Genomic DNA, 17302 nt, shown 5'->3' on the forward strand with positions numbered 1-17302 from the left:
TCATAAATCTACTTCTGTCTAGAAATCCACATTGCTCTTCTTTTAGTTTCTAATTTTAACAGGGAAATGCATCTCCTCTGCTAATTGGAATTCAACATAAAACAAGAAAGGCATTTGCATATAATAAACTAAGTTTTTTCTATTTATTTTCTTTTTATGGAAGGCAACCATTGCAATTGTGTTCAACTGCATTACTGCTCCCAGTACTTCACCCCTCCCTGTGTCTACTTCCTTTGCATTCCCTCCCACCAGACCATTTGATGTTGGGCTTGGCCATGTTACTTGCTTTGGCCAAAGGAATCTTAGTGGACAGTACATAAGCAAAGACTTCAAATATGCTTTGCCATTGGTCTTGCTTTCTTGTATTTTGCCATCTATGAAAAGAACCTTCTTCACACAGCTGCTGGCTCTTAAATCTGGGCCCCACAACAAACACATGTTGGGAAGACCAGAGCCTCATACACATCCTGAGCCTGCAGCAGAAAACGCCTAAGACAAAGCTTGATGTGAAGCTTATGTGAGCCCAGCCTAAATCAGCCAAGCCTCAGCCAAGACATGCATGAACATGCTAGAAATAACCACCGCTGTTTCATGCCACAGAGATTCTGTGGTTGTTGGTTACAAATAACTGATTCATACAGCAATAAACTGTTAAGATTTTATCATATCTAGTTTTAACATACCTATATGTACACAGCCACACATACCACCACCACCAGCACCACAAAATATATAGTGGTCCTATACATTTATTAATTCAGTTATCTATTTTAGATGCTTTCTGTATCATAATATAGGGAGTAGGAATTGCTGGCTCTGGTGTCTGGAACTCATCCATCAAAAATTTTTCATAATATGTGTGTGACAAGCAGATGGAAAAATTGTCAGCACTCCAACAGCATTCACCATTGCAGATCTGGACCTTTTCTACAAACCTAAGTGCAGAAGAATGGCTAAGGAAGAGATGAGCAATGAAAACTCCTGGAAGTGGAGCAGTACCTGCCAGTCACTATTGTAAAAAAAGAGATGATGGACCTAGTGGCAAATTCCATCTTAAAGTATGTGATTATAAAGAAGAACCTATGAACAAAATTAGAACTGTCATCACAGGAACGGGAAAAGGGACCAGAGTTTAGAACTTTAGATACATGCAAAGGACATGGTGGCTGGTTGGATATTTGATGTGAAGGAGAGGAAGAGGTACAGATGACTCCTAGTTTCAATATGGGTTGGGGAAGAAAGGAGACATGGTAAACTGGGACAGGAATAAAGAGTGGGACTGGGAGATGTAAAGGATCCTAAGTTCATTGTGGGATATTGAGAGTGGAGGATCTGCAGGGCAGCAAAGTATACAGAAGGCAATTGGAAAACAGGCTTGGCATGCCAGATAGGATAGTGATCAGGACTACAGACTGAGACTAGGTGTTAGTCCACTTCACAGTAGTGGATAGGTCATCCAAGAACAAATGTAAGGTAAGAAGAGGCCCACTACAAGCTTTAGAAAGATGCACTGGCAAGAAGCCCTATAGGAATCTCAGCTGACCAAGGGGCTCAGCCTTCTTGGCTCTGAAAGCCATCAACCCATTTATGCTGGGGCCATCTGGTACTCCCAGCAATGACTAATCCCAACAGAGAGATGAAGGCAGGTCCTTTCCTAGGACACATGGGGCTCCTCTAACAGTGAACCCTGATGCGCCTTCAGGCTTCCTGAAACTGCATGCCAGCACTGTGTCCCTCTCTCCTTCACTCAAGGTCAAATGTGCATCACAGTCTGAAGACTCTCTCAACTGTCCCCAGCTCCCTCTCTTTTTTCACTTGCATGGGTGTTCTCCTTAATAACATTTTTGCACATTTAATCTCACCATGATGTTTGCTTCTCGGAGAATCTAGACTATCACAGGCACATAAACTAGATGATGTCCTTCTTTTTATTATTTCAGTCATATGGTTTTATCATGGGTGCAAAATCCGATTTGCGAGACACTTTGTACATTTTGCATATAGAAAAATGTTATCTCAAGGCTTATGTCACAGTCAAAAGAAAATAAAGATATTAAACAGCCTACCTCTCTATTAGAAAGCACTCACATAATTTATAACCTAAACAATATAGTAAGGAGTAAAGAAATTACCATTAATTAACATCGATTTTAATGCACATACAATCAAACACAAAACTTCATATTATTCTTAAATTTGATTCACACACTCAGGAAAAGTATACAAATAATTGCATAGAGAAAGTTTTGAATTAAATCTCTCAAGACATACAAAGAAAGTTAGAGATAAAGCTAAAATTCACAAAATAATGAAACATTAAAAGATAACCCAATAAGAAATCCAAACTTTGGGGTAAAATTAGAATGTATAAACCATTTTAGTGAGCTCCTTTTCTATATTAAAAAAAATCACTAAAACAAAAACAAAAAAAAGTAAAGTATAGGTTGAAAAACTCTTCTTTTTGAAATTGTCAAAATCTCATTCCATAGGGTATGGAAACAGTACTAACAAGGTTTTGAGGTAGAAAACAAGTGAGACCAAAAGATTTTAAAGGTTTTCAAGGGAGAATACACACATACAATTTTGATAGATAGTCTCATTCATGCAGCAACTTAGAAAACAGAACGTTCATTCATTTCCATTAAAATTTCCTAAATGGCAAAAATCTAGCTAACCAAAAAGTGGAACAAATGAAAGAAATCATGAATGAAGAGTCAGACAAAGCAGCGGTATTCAGAATGAATCCACTTAATTAATGCTTTAATGTTCTTTTTGTAATAAGTTATTAGTGACAAATAAAACAAATTAAAGAGACAGAGTTACCAGTTTCCCAGTGCCCTCCCTGTCCTGTCCCCTCTCACACAAGGTAAACATTTTCCTTAAAGTGTTTACATAAAAAGTGTATATATACACATATAAGGCATGATAAATATATGTATATATACACATAAATACAAACAAATATAATCGTATCTCTTCACACACTTTCTGGACAAACATTTTACTGATCAATACACCTTAGAAATCTTTCTACACCAATACAGAGATCTCTTCTTTTTCCCTTCTCCACCTTTTCCTCCTGGTTCCCCCTTAGCTGCAAAATATTTCATTGTATGAATGTTCCATTAATTTAACCAGTCCCTTACTGATGGACAGTTAGGTTCTTTGTAAGTTAGAATTTTATAAGCAATTCAGCTTAGTAACCTTGTACATACATCATTTTTGTGCATGTGCATATATACACAATTACAATTGTGTGTATGTGTGTGTATATATACATATACACACGTACGCATGCACACACACACACACACACACACACACACACACACAAAATGTCCAGAAAAGAAATTATTGGGTCAAAAGCTACGTCCATGTGTAGTTCTGGTAGATATCACTAAATTACCCTCCGTAAGAGTGGTGTGAATTGCCCTTTTCCCAGAAATGCATGATAAAGCCCGTTTCCCTATAGCCTTAACATTAAAAGGTATTGTCAAACTTTCAGAATGTTGACAACCTGGTAAGAAAAGGAAATTCAGTGTGGTTATAATGTGCATTTTGACTATTACAAATGGGTTTGGGTTTCCTTATGTATCTAAGGATTTTTTGCATTTTCAATTTTAATTGAATTGTGAAGTTTCTGACAAAATTCATTTTGAAGAATTTCAGAAATTACTGCCACAAAGCATCCTAGCATGGCAGAAGCCTCAAAACTAAAAATAATATAACTCTAACAAATTCAGAGGCTGAGATGGTAAAGTAAAAAAGAAGCCTACCTAATCTAATTTCTTTGTCTTTCCTAACAAGAATTAGAGATAGTTAAATTTTTAGTTACATTATTATGTAAACTTCCATTTCTTCATAATCATTTCTTATGAACTTTAGAGGTATCTTTTAGAAACAATTCATTTGGCATTGAAATTGTTACTAGAGTTCAGCCACTTAGATTATATTCAGCTTCTTTTTTCATGCTTAATTTCAAGTAAAGTTAAATTTCAAATGTTAATTAAATTACTATGCATCATATATTCTAGTTGTTCTGAAAGCATTCCTATTTATGCATTATCTTTCCATGTGTATATATGCACAGGCTGCTACCTGAAATTTTAGTTTCTAAAAGTTAATCAACAGTGTGGTTTCTGGGTGAAGGTGTCTGGAGTACATTTTATTTAATTTCATTCATTTATAATTAATCTATTACTTAAAATTTTATAATATTACATATTACCCCCAAAAATATATTTAAAATCTAGAAGCATTCAAAATTTTCAAGATGGAATAATGCAGTTTACAGTAAAACCAAGAAAACTAGGTTCTTTTTTAACCAAAATGGTAATATTTGTGGTTATTCTAATAGTAAGTTAGTTAAGGATACAGAGTTAACTTATCTCAGTGGCTGCAAATAAGGTAACTCTGAATTCTGATAAGATTAAATTAGCGAAACTTTTTTTCTACATTTCAAAATCGTATAGAAACCTGTGGATTGTGAAACACGTGCATCCGATTCACAGCCTGATATGCCTGGAAACTGACATTCATACTTGACATTCTGAACTAAAACATGCCCATGAGTAAATCAAAACTTGCTTGTTTGTTTTAAGTCTCCTTCTGTAAGCCACACTTCCAAAACTAAAACAATTTTCATATCTAGTTAATTTCAAATTCACTATAAAAATATCAAGGGCTATCAAAATATGTCTAAGTTATTTTAACACTGACTGGCATGGCATTAGAATAGTCATTATGTTTATTTCTTTTGCTTAGTAACTGAAAGATCAAATGCATTGGAAAAAAACTTAAACATGGTATATCATTACAGAGCAGAGTTTTAAATTAATCAATTTACATTGTGATTTATAAGTAATACATTTACAAATATTTTTCACTTTAGCAATTTCGTGAGTTAGACAAAATTTTTTTTTCCATTTTACATATGCCACTTCATGTTAAAATATTTGCTGAAGCCACATAGCTAGTTAAAGAAAGAACCAGGACTAGAACCTGATGGATATACAGCCAATCTTCTTCTCTACAAGGATAAAGCCAGATGGATCGTGTATCTATTACCACAATAATGCTGCATAACAAAGAACTACGAAAGCTCAAAGGCATGCAAGGCTCATCTTTGCTCATGTGTGTATGGAACGGATCAATGGTTCTGCTAATCTGGGCCCAGCTCAGCTGAATGCTGCTTCACTGGCTCAAATACATGTGATCAACTGGCAAGCCAAATAGGAGCTTGATGTTATAGGATGACTTGTCCCTCTTCCACATGATCTTTCATCTTCTGGCAGGATAGTCTGAGCTTGTTCTCTTGGCAGACATAGGGGTTTACAGGATGAAACAAAAACACAAAAGGCCACTGGAAGACCAAACTCAGATATGAAACACCATCACTTCCTCGACATTTTACAAGACAAACTCACAACCCCAGCCCAGTTTTAATTGGTGAGGAAATACTCTCCAAATCTCAATGAGAGAATCTACAAAGTCAAACTGCAAAGAGGTATGCCACAGGAAAGGGAAATATTAGAGCTACCAGTCCTCCACAGTCAACACCAGAGAGCTGCTGCACACCTTGTTCACATAGTTTTACATCTGCTAGAATTGCCAGTAATGAATAACTTTTGATCAGTGTCTCAGAATGATATGAGACTAATTCCTGTGAATGCTATTACCTCTGTCTTACAGAGATAGTCACTCGCTAAAAGTTGTGATTTTTTTCCTCTTTATGGGTATATACTGGAGAAATCTCTTAAGTATCAGCATCAGTGGTAGCTTTTTTGTTTCTCTTTAGAGACAGGATCTTATGCTGTAGCTGAGGCTGGAGTGCAGTGGCGCAATCATAGCTCACTGTTACCTGGAACTCCTAGGCTCAAGTGGTCCTTTGCCTCAGCAACCCAAGTACTTGGAATTATAGGTGTGAGTCACCATTCCCAGATTTTTTTTTTTTTTTTGGGTAGACATAGGGTCTTCCTTTGTTACTCAGATTGGTCTTGCACTCCTGGTCTCAGGTAATCCTCCTGTCTTAGCCTCCCAAAGCACTGGGATTACATGTGTGAGGCACCATGACCAGCCAGTGGTGGCTATTAATAAATATGGGAGGTATTATATTCCTGAACAGCTAGTCTATTCACTCCAGTCACCACTGAGAATCCTTTTACACACTTCTAAGAAACTCAGCCAAAATATAAATCATTTGAACTAAAAAGGCCAAGTCCAGGCCTTTTGGCATATTGGCTAATAAACTCTACCTGTGGTTTTACCTATTTGTCTTATGTTAGGATTTCCTTTGCTTAAACTTTTTCCTTTTTAAAAAATAATTATGTATTGTTATTGTTATTTTTTAGTTTCAACAATAAGGTAAAGAAATCAAGAGGAAATCTGAAAATGCACAATGGCATTGGAAAGAAAATAAATCCTACACACATTCCTGCCATTCCCCAAAGCAAAGCACTGTTAAAATTCTGACATATTTTTCTAGTCTTTTTTTATTCTTGACACACACACACACACACACACACACACTGAAATTATGAATGTATGAAAATGCAAAATGCAAGTCCTTTTTTAAATTTAAAGTTTCATAAATATTTCATGTGGCATTAATCATTCATCCATAGCATGACTTTTTAAGGGTTGCAATGTTTAGAGGAACCATGATTCAGGCAATCCCATATCACCATATAGTTAAAGACTTTTAGCCTCATCTATTGTTACCCTAGATAGCATATATTCTTTTGATGTAACCCAAATTCTCATTTGGAATTTAAAAAGGAAATTGACAAATACATTTTTGTCAATGAACTGTTTCTTGGATTGCTGAAAATATGTCACATGCCCCTGTATGTCTCACTTTTGGCCTATTCCTTAATCTGTTTCAAAATACAACTCTGTTTCTGATATAGCCCTGGGAACATGGTACCATTCCTACTAAAACTATTCTAAAAATCTGAGGAGGGACTTCTGCCTGCTTCATTCTATGAGGTCAGCATCATTCTGCTACCAAAATCTGGCAAACACACAACAAAAAAGGAAAACTTTAGGCCAATATCCTTGATGAACACTGACATAAAAATCCTTAACAAAATACTAGTAAACTTAATTCAGTAGTATATCAAAAAGCTAATCCTCCATGATCAAATAGGCTTTAACCCTGGGATGCAAAGTTGGGTTAACATGCAAATCAGTAAATGTGATTTATCACATAACAGAAATAACAAAAATCACATAATCACCTACACAAATGCAGAACAGATTTTTCAAAAATAGCATGCCTTCATGTTAAAAGCCCTCAACAAACTAGGCATTGATGGAAAATACCTCAAAATAATAAGAGCCATTCATGAAAACTCCAGTGATATCATACTGAACGAGCAAAAGCTGGACACATTCCCCTTGGGAACTGGGACAAGAACAAGGCAAGGATACCCATTCTCACCACTCCTATTTGACATAGTACTGGAAGTCCTAGCCAGAGCAATCAGCCAAAAGAAAGAAATAAAAGACATGCAAATAGAAAGATAAGATGTCAAACTATCTGTTTGCAGACAATAGGATTTTACACCTAGTACTTAGAAAACCCTAGTTTCTGCCCAAAAGCTTCTTCATCTGATAAACAACTTCAGCAAGTTTTCAGGATATAAAATCAAAGTACAAAATTCAGTAGCACTTCTATACACCAGCAATATCAATGCTGAGAGCCAAATAAATAATGCAATCCCATTCGTAATAGGCAGAAGAAAGTATAAAATACCTACGAATACAGCTAACCAGGGAATTGAAAGATCTCTACAGTAAGAATTACAAAACACTGCTCAAAGAAATCAGAGATGACACAAACAAATAGAAATACATTCCATGCTCATGGATAGGAAGACTCAACCTTGATAAACTGTCCATATTGCCCAAAGCAATGCACAAACTCAATGCTATTCTTATCAAACTGCCAATGATATTCTTCAGAGAATTAGAAAAAACTTGTTCTAAAATTCATATGGAATCAAAAAACAGCCTAAATACCCATAGCAATCCTAAGCAAAAGAACAAAGCTGGAGGCATCACATTACCTGACTTCAAACTATACTACAAGGCTATCCATTAATGAAAACAGCATAATACCATTACAAAATAGACACATAGACCAATGGAACAAAATAGAGAGCCCAGAAATAAAGCCACACAACTACTACCATATGACCTTTGACAAAGTCAACAAAACAAGCAATGAGGAATGGACTGCCTATTCAATAAATGGTGCTAGGATAACTGGTTAGCCATATGCAGAAGATTGAAACTAGACCCTTTCTTTAACCCATATACAAAAATCAACTCAAAATAGATTAAAGACTTAAATGTAAAACCGAAAACTATAAATAACCTTGAAGAAAACCTAGGAAATATCATTCTAGACAGACGCCCTAGCAACAATTTTATGTTGAAGATGCCAAAAGCAATTGCAACAAAAACCAAAATTGCAAATGGGATCTAATTAATCTAAAGAGCTTCTTCACAAGAAACTATCAACAGAGTTAACAGACAAACTGCAGAATGCAAGAAAACATTTGCAAATGGATAAAGGTCTAATTATATCCAGAATCTACAAAGAATTTAAATTAATAAGAAAAAGCAAACAATCCCATTAAAAAGTGGGCAAAGGACATGAACAGACACTTTTCAACAGAAGACAAATACATGACCAACAAGCATATGAAAAAATGCTGAATGTCAATAATCATGAGAGAAATGCAAATCAAACCACAGTGAGACACCATCTCACACCAGTCAGAAAAATCAAAAAACACTTATACACTGCTGGTGGGAATGTAAATTAGTTGCCACTTAGAAAGCAGTTTGGCTATTTTTCAAAAAATTTAGAACTACTATTCAATCCAGCAACCCTATTATTAGATATATACCCAAAGGAATATAAATAATTCTACCATGAAGACATATGCACATGTATGTTCACTGCACCACTATTCACAAAAACAAAGACATGAAATCAACCTAAATGTCCATCAACAGTAGCCTGGATAAAGAAAATATGGTATATATACACCATAAAATACTACGCAGCCACAAAAAAACAGTGAGATCGTGCCCTTGCAGCAAGAGCTAAAGGCCATTATCCTAAGCAAACTAACACAGGAACAGAAAACCAAACATCACATGTTTTCACTCATAAGTGTGAGCTAAACATTGAGTACACATGGACAGAAAGAGGGGAATAATAAACATGGGGACGTATTTGACAGTAGAGACTAGAAGGAGACTGAGGATGGAAAAACTACCTATTGGGTTCTGTGCTTATTACTTGGGTGATGAAATAATACATACACCAAACCCCTGGGACCTATAATTTTTCTATAGGACCAACTTGCACATGTACTCTTGAAAATGAATAAAAGTTTTTCAAAAAACTGAATCACATACCAGAAAAAAAATTAGTAAAATAAAATTTTAAAATAGTAACAATAATAATACTTGGGCCCTGAATAACATCTTTTACAAACAGAGGGTGAAGTTACTAATATCTGCCCTTGTGTCTTATAAGAGGGAATATCAGCCTAGAAGGGAAACAGCAGAATAAAGCCATATTGCCCAAAAACATTTCTCCCAGTCATATTTATTTGAATTGACATCATAATTTTAGTCCATTTAGACCATTATAACAAAATACCTTACTTAGACTGGGTAATTTATCAACAGAAATGTATTCCTCACTGTTCTGGAGGCTGGGAAATCCAAGATCAAGACACTGCGCAGTGTCTGGTAACTACCCATTCCTCACAGAAGGTGCCTTCCATGAATGCTCAAGTGGTGGAAGGGTAAAAAAACCTCCCTCAAGCCTCTTTTATTAGAGCAATAATCCCATTCATAAGGGCAGAGCTCTCATGACCTAATCACCTTCCAAAAACTCATCTCTTAATACCATCACTGTGGAGGTACATTTCAACAAATGATTTTCACAGGAGATACAAACATTCAGACTTTAGCCATCATTCTTTTTCTGAAATGTAAACATCTCCCAAAGATTTAAATCTGTCAGCCTTTTGCTCCCTCATGTAAAATTATTTTACTTTAATACCAACACTGATATACCATGAGATATTTTTCTATAAACATACTATTATTCTACTGACTAGTGAAAAGGAAGTAGTGATAATATCATGTTATGAAAAACTCTTAATAAAGTGATATTCTATCACTTTTGCCTAGAGATGTTCTGAGGTCAACGATATTACTGAGAGTCCTCAGGTGCTACTCCAGGGTTCCTTTATATATCATTGAAATTTTATGGAGATAATTATAGATTCATATGCAGTTGTAAGTAATATAGAAAGAGCACTTTTACCTTTTACCCGATTTTTCCTAATGGTATTATCTTGCAAAACTGTAATACAATATTACAACCAGGACATTGATATTGATACAATCCACTAATCCAATTCAGATTTCCCTAGTTTTACTTTTGTGTGAGTGGGTGAGCATGTGTGTGTATTTAATTCTATACAAGTTTATCATGTGTAGGTTCATGTATTCATCACCACAGTCAAGATATAGAACAGCATCGTCACCACAAACATTCCTTATGTTGCTCTTTTATAAGCACAGCAGCCTCCCTCCCTGCCTACGCCTGTGCCTAACACCTTGCAGACCCAAATTTGTCCCTCATTAAAATTTTGCCATTGCAAAACTTATGTAAATGGAAACATACAGCATGCAATCTTTTGAGACTGGCTTTTTCCATTCAGCATACTGGAGACTTATCCAGGCTATGTGTACCAATAGTTCATTGCTTTTTATTGCTGAGTAGCATATGCCACAGTATGGATATGCCATCTTTAACCATTTCCTCACTGAAGGCATCTGGGCTATTTTCAGTTTGGGCTATGAATAAAGCTGCTTTGAATATTTGTGTACAGATGTTTTGTGTGTGAACATACTTTTTAAACATGTTTCTTGGATCAATGCTCCAGAGTACAATAGCTATATAGTGACTACATGTTTAGTTGTATAAGAAACTGCCAAACTGTCTAACCTACCATTGATCTGTTTCTCAACATCCTTGCTAGCATATGGTAATGTCACTATTTTAATTCCAGCCTTTCTGATAGGTGTGCAGTGAGATCTCACTTGGGTTTTAATTTGCATTTCCCTAATGGCTAATGAAGGTGACATCTTTTCATATGCTTATGTGCCATCTGTGTATCCTCTTTAGTGGGTTGTCTGCTTAGACCTTTTACCCATTTTCTAAATGGATTGTTTAGGTTTGTTTCTTGATTCCTGTGGATTTGAAGGTCCTTTATGTATTTTAGATACAAATCCTTTGGCAGATAAGTGGTTTACACTTTCTCTGTCTGTAGATAGTCTTCTCATGCTCTTTTTAAGATTTTACATGTATAAATTATTTTTTATTTTAATGAGATCCAATTATTCTTATAAATCATGGTTTCGATGTCAAAGAACTCTGTCTAGTTCCATATTCCAAGGATTTTCCCAAGGATTTTCCTATGTATTTTCCCAAAAGTTTTACAGTTTTTTTGTTTCAAAATAATTTGTTTCTGATTTCTGAAACCTTTTTATGGTGGCTGTTTTAAAATTCTTGTAAGATAATTCCAAAATCTGATTCATCTTGATGTTGGCATCAGTTGACCAAATTTCCTGACTCAAGCAGTGATTATCTTGGTTCTTGATATATTGGGTAACTTTCAGTTGTATCCTGGACATTTTAATTTTATGTTAGAAGACTAAATTTTATTCAAAGCTTTCCTTTTAACTGATAGTCACCCTGGTTTAAGTTTATCACATGAGTTCTGGTCTATTTTATGGGTTGTCATTCCACTGATGTTTTAATTTTCAGAACCTTTGCTGTGTTATTTTGGTCTGCTTGGTTTATGTGATATAAGAGGGGCTTCCACAGGTCCCTGTATCTGAGGGGGCTGAGAGGCTTCTTCAGTCTGATCCTCCAGTGTCTTAGTGAGCAAGCAGCATCTTATGTCTACAGAGACAAACAGGATTCCTAGGCCAAGAGCTTGTTCTAGTGAAATACCTCTTACTGGTACCATCCAGCAGTCCCAGTGTCTCTGGACAGGAGAGAGGAGTTTCAGGCTCATGGAGAAAAAGGTATCCCAGGCCACAGTGCTCACTGTCATGGGCTCCCTTTTTCTGGTACAACCTGGTAACTTTGTGTTATACCTCTTGGTAAAGGGAGAAGCTCCAGGCCTGGTCAGGAAGAAGAGCATTTACCCTGCCCATGTATGGATAGCCAACATATGGCTAACTGAATTCTCAACTGATCCCCATGCCAGTGGTGATGGGCTCCCCTGGTGACACTGGATGGTTTCCTATGAAATCCATGAAAGGAAGGAGCTTTCCTGAGCCACCTCCTGTTGCTAGGTCAGAAGTTGTAAAATGCTGGTCCTGATCACCTTTTATCGGCAGGGGGAAACATAAAATGCCCTGCCCTATGCTGTTTCTCTAGTCCCGATGCCAGAAACCAGTTTGCCTTCCTCTTAGCACCTTTCAGAGTTCTCTGCTGGTTGCCTCTCACATTATGTCCGGGATGTATAGCCATACTTAGGGAAGAACAACAAAGAATAATGTCCAGATTCTATATCTAATCTGGCCATCTTGTACAGCTCAGAAGTCTCAGTGATCCAATCACAACAAATCTTTATTCAAAACTTTATAACATCTTTGAATTTCTCACAGAAAAAAAGCCAAAGCCCTTATAATGGTTGTAAAAACCTAATGTAATTTACCCTTGCCTTCAGCTATCTCTCTGATCTCACGTCCTACTACTGATCCCAATCCCCATTTACTCTGCTGCAGCCAACCGGCCACTTGGACTGTTTCTCAAACTGTCCCAGAAGTCACACACCTTTACATTTTACCAATTCTTTTGCTTAGAACATTCTTCCTCCAAATAATCACATGGCTTATCTGTCACAGCCTTTAAATCTCTGCTCAAAAATCATCTCAAAGATGTCTTTCCTGAGTACCTATGTAAAATAGTTACTACTACTCCCTCCCTGAACTCTTCTCATCACTCTTACTACTCTCAATGGCATACTGTCTTGCTTAGTATGCATTGAAGTAGTTCTATATTATCTGTAATATATCTGATACAGAGAGTGCCTAACACTTAGTAGATGCTCAATAAAACTGTGCTGAATAAATGAGTGAATCTCAAAGTGCACATTCCTATACATAGACCCCAACCATCAGTTTACTGGGATTACAATGATTACACCAAACTGCTTTGTGGGAAAGGACATACCTGAAAAAACGATGCACTAGAACACATGAGAGGCAACAACAGATGGGACAGTTCCCAGACAAGTGAACACTCAGTTTACTCCCACCAACCAATCCTCAGAAATTGTAAACTAATTAAGGAAATGCTACCCTATAGGTTTATCCGGCTTCCATGGACTTTAGAATGAGAAAGTAACCTACTCAGATGAATTTCTGGTTCAATAGAAGTAGTACAGCTTCTCTCTTTAAAAGAGAGATTGTCATCCTCCAGACAGCCTATGCACACAAGTTTCATAAAGGAGACTACATGAGAAGTAATAATAATAAACACTTACCTAGTGCTTCCAACACGATAAGCATTGATCCAAACACATTATATTAATTCATGTAATCCCTAACACAACCTTAAGGGAGTACTATTATTATCCTTTTTTCACATATATTAAAACTGAGAGGCAGAGAAGTTAAGTCACTTACTCAAAATCACACACCTCACAAGGAATAGAGCTGGGATACAAACCCAGGCAGATGGATTTCAGAGTATGTACTTTTAACTACCACCCTATACTACAAAAGCAACCTATATCAGCTCCTCTCCCATACACCAAAAAAAAGAACATAACTTATGAGCAAATAAATTGATGAATATATGAGAGATTAAATTGAATCTTATTTCCCTCAAGTTTCAATTTGAAGCTGACCTCAAGCAACAGTTGTATTTGCACTCAGTTAAATATATAAAATTTATACATTTTATATATGTTACATATAGTTTACATGTTTACGTATTACATATTAAACATGATATTCTTGAAAGTAGCATATTTTTTATAAAATGTTGCACCATATACTATTGTATTAGGATAAAATCATATCCATTAATAGAGAAGTTAACTTATGTTTGCCACATAAATATGAGGTTCTAAACTGTCATAAGTAGATGGTCAAGTAATCAAAAGTAATACTGTTGCTCTCTCAGAATGGCTGTATTCTTGGCCTATGAGAAACCACCTGTGTATGGCCATTTTTTGACCTACAATTATGGCTATTTCATATGGCTCAGCCTCAAAGATTCAGGGCTCCTTTTTCATTTCTTCTTAGGCTCAGTCTTTTCTATTCATGGTTTTTATGTTTATATAAAGTCAGAGATTAAAGGTCGCCTTGCTTCTGTGTACCAAGTATATACCCTTTTAATATAATATGCTTCTTCTAGGTCAAAAAGCAGAAACCAAATAAAGCTTACCACACAGCCTATTTCCTACTGATTTATTGATCAATTTTCCTAAGAAGTTCTAAGCAATGACACTCTTTTTCATCCAGACCTTGCAAATCTAAAAATTTAGATCTGATTTAAAATAAATCTGCAAATCACATTATTTTCTATTCTGATTCTCCCACTTACATTTTGAATGAAACTGATTACTCCAGTTATATTTTCTACTGCTTCCCCCTTCTTACCTCTGGTTTTAAATAGAGTTTATTACATGGGGTCTGTAAATATCAAGTGAAGCTACTTTAGGATTTGAAATCATATTACAAAAAAGAAATACATGCCATTTTCTCCTAGAGTTAGTAAGATTTTTCTGTTTGTCCTTATAATAGATTGAATAGTTTATTACTTTGGTAGGCCTCCCCAACTAGAGATCTCAGATACAACAATGAAGAGCACATCATGGGCACTCAAAAATATCCACGGTGGACTGCAAAAATTTTTCCCATTCTGTTGGTTGCCGATTCACTCTACTGACTGTTTCTTTTGCCGTGCAGAAGCTGTGGAGTTTGATTAGGTCCCATTTGTCTCTATTGGCTTTTGTTGCCATTGCTTTTGGCGTTTTGGTCATGAAGTCCTTGCCTACAAGCACACTGCCATGTGTGTACCTATGCAACAATCTTGCATGTTCATCACATGTACCCCAAAACCTAAAATGCAATTAAAAAAATAATAATTTAAAAAAAAGAAAAAAATATATCCACGGTGGGTACACAGGGATCGAAGAGAACCAAGGCAGAACCTTGACACTGACCAGCAGAAAAGATAAATCAGTGTCCCTTTAATTAAATGCCTCAGGCCATCTTGACTGAGACCCTAATGCCATTCTTTTAACAGAAGATGCCTCGCTGACACAAAGAAATCAAATATGGTACCTGTTTTCAAAAGGTTGAGAATTCAGTCTCATTCACTAGGCCCAGCCCAGCAAGTGAGCCCTCCAAACTTGTCCAGAACCTTAGTTTTGATGACAAACTATCTTCTCCCCCTCAGCCTTCTATTCCTAAGATTCAATAGGCCAGAAGCAACTGTAGACCTAAGCCACACGCACTATGCACCATGTCCTCTCTGAATTCAGGCATCAAAATCTGTGATCCAAGTTCCTGGGAGTGTGAGTAGACCTACTCTTAGATAGTTGTCCAATCAAGGCGTATACCTGCAACTTGGCAGTATTATCTGCAACCTGAGACAACGGCATTCCTTGTGAATGAAAGGCAATGTTTCAATGAAATTAGGTTGAAAAAGACTCAGAATATGAATCATCAATATCTAAAAATCTTTTCTAGTTTAGATTCACACAATATACATTCAAATTTACTAGAATTTATCCTAAAAATAGGTAGCAGATGTGAAGCACCTACCAGCATGTGTGTTGTGCCAAGTATTTCAGATGTGTTATCTCCTTTAATCCTCACGAGAGTCCTATGTAGTATTTCTAGTTTCTAGAAGAGAAAACTAAAGCTCGGGTGAGTTAAATGTCTTCCTCAGAGATACATAGTGTTCCAGGCAGGTTTTGAACCCTGGGAGTTGGAGTTCAGAGTCTATAATCAGATACAGGGTATCTTACAAAAGAACAATTATGGAGGTCATGAACAAATTCCATACAGCACAAAGTGAAAAGATGGCAGTCGGTTGAATTTTTTAACCTCAGTGGCTCCCCACCCAATATACATCCACTAGATAATGTCCTTCCTTCCCCTTCACCACATGCCCCATCAGCTTAGTCAGATAAATACACTGATGCCTACATCTTCCAAGAGCATACTCAGCTTTAAAATAAATAAATAAATAAATAAAAAGAGATGAGCTGAGACTAAGGACTGATCCTTTTCCATGCTTCATTGGCAAAACCTACCAAACTTTTCCTTGGTCGAACTCATGTGTTTTTCATTCCAGAAAAAAATGCATGTTGTGGGACCTGGCTAGAAGAAGGGGTCTAAAATGATTTCTACTTCTCCACTATGGAACATTTCCCATAATCATTTTTCAGCAGTAAAGAATCCCAAAGTTTGATTTCCATTTTCCCAGTGTTTTTATAGATTTTGAATTATTTCCATTTCCCAACACAGAATACAAAAAAAAAAAAAAAGACTATCAGGCACAGTAAAATCACTTCCAAATCATTTAGGAAGAAAAAGGGGAGCATAACAAAATGAGAGATTGATAACAAACCAGTATCCTCAAAGATGACTTAAGGTTTCCCTCTCTTGTTGCAACTGTTCCCAACCCAGCTTATTCCTCAATATGTCTGAAAACACCATCTGTTTTAAGAGACGTTGCTAGTAGGCTGCTGTCTGTGTACCAGGTTAGGATGTGGCTTTACTCCCCTAGCCTCACAGGAATCTTCAGAACACCAGTCAGAGATCTTTAAGTCTAGGGTGTGGTGAGAGACAACTACCTCACTGGAGAGTAAGTGCTATCCTTACTTATCCTTAACAATTGTGTTAAGTGCTATCCTTACTTACCCTTAACAGTGTTATCCTTGTCCATGTTTAACACCTGGCTCTCCTGGTGGGGAAAGTAACTTGTAGCATTCACCAGTTTCTATGGTATAAATACGCCCACTGTAGTGTCGGATTTTGAGATACGGACACATCATCCCTGAGTACAGATTTGGAGAGTGAAGGGTTAAACATGGACAAGGACAACACTGTTAAGGACAAGGATAACACTTACTTATCCTTAACACAATTGTCCAGGCCTCGTACTTCATATTGCCTTCACATTTGAAGGCAATATGAAGTACCAGAATATTTCAGAAAGATGAGGAAG

The 17302-nt window shown here is 36.4% G+C and overlaps 1 protein-coding gene and 1 long non-coding RNA gene across 3 annotated transcripts in view; both read right to left on the bottom strand.

Moving 5' to 3' along the window:
- The window catches only part of PLCB1 (phospholipase C beta 1), a 724287-nt gene that overhangs the window by 672067 nt on the left and 34918 nt on the right, over positions 1-17302 (bottom strand). The gene's annotated exons all lie outside the window — the stretch shown is intronic.
- LOC141585683 (uncharacterized) overlaps positions 1-17302 on the bottom strand; it is a 118742-nt gene that overhangs the window by 84135 nt on the left and 17305 nt on the right. The window contains exon 2 of the long non-coding RNA XR_012519303.1: positions 1-17029. This exon is cut by the window's left edge and continues 84135 nt beyond it. This is a non-coding gene — a long non-coding RNA (uncharacterized LOC141585683). The remainder of the gene's footprint in view (positions 17030-17302) is intronic.

Source organism: Saimiri boliviensis, chromosome 9, assembly GCF_048565385.1.
Source record: "Saimiri boliviensis isolate mSaiBol1 chromosome 9, mSaiBol1.pri, whole genome shotgun sequence".
NCBI classification, from domain to species: domain Eukaryota; kingdom Metazoa; phylum Chordata; class Mammalia; order Primates; family Cebidae; genus Saimiri; species Saimiri boliviensis.